An 810-nucleotide genomic window follows, 5' to 3' on the forward strand; every position below is an offset into this window, starting at 1 on the left:
GAACACGAATACAAATATCAGGGTACTTAGTCCATCTGATGGCCAAGAGGACTGCTGAGTGATAAAGGGGAGGGCAGCATACACTGGACATAGCGATGGCCCACATCCAGAGGGGACAGCGCTCAACAGTGTCATTTTCTGTCACACTACTCCAAACAATGTGCAGTTTGGACTTAAGCCCTGTTGACAACTAGATTTTTTTTCATTCAATATTTCCAGGCCACTGGCAACCATGGGCAACTTAATATATGGACGCAAAATTGTTTACAGAGAAGCACTAAGTATAATCTATGTATTCAGCTTACTGAAGATTTGTCCCACTACTTTATACTTAGGTTTCCCAGAGGAGAAACATGGAATTTTCACACACTTCACATAGTACAGTCCACAGCCCTCCACCTACTTTTATACAGCCTAAGACCCACAAATAGTTTCTACTCTTGTCAATAGTTTTTTTTAATATTTATTTATTTATTTATTATGTAAATAATATCCTGTGTACATGTATGTCTGCAGGCCAGAAGAGGGCACCAGACCTCATTACAGATGGTTGTGAGCCACCATGTGTTTGCTGGGAATTGAACTCAGGACCTCTGGAAGAGCAGGCAATGCTCTTAACCGCTGAGCCATCTCTCCAGCCCTCTTGTCAATAGTTTAAAAATATCAAAACAACATTATCTCATGACATATCAATAGTATAGGAAAATTCAAATTCAGCATCCATAAATAATCTTTGGAGCAGGGCCAGAGCTGGTTTACGTAGACTCTGTGCCACATGCCCACTGCAGCAGAAACAACTGGAGGAATGCA

This window comes from Microtus oregoni, unplaced genomic scaffold, assembly GCF_018167655.1.
Source record: "Microtus oregoni isolate MIOR12 unplaced genomic scaffold, Mior012 000000F_ref0000247, whole genome shotgun sequence".
NCBI lineage: Eukaryota > Metazoa > Chordata > Mammalia > Rodentia > Cricetidae > Microtus > Microtus oregoni.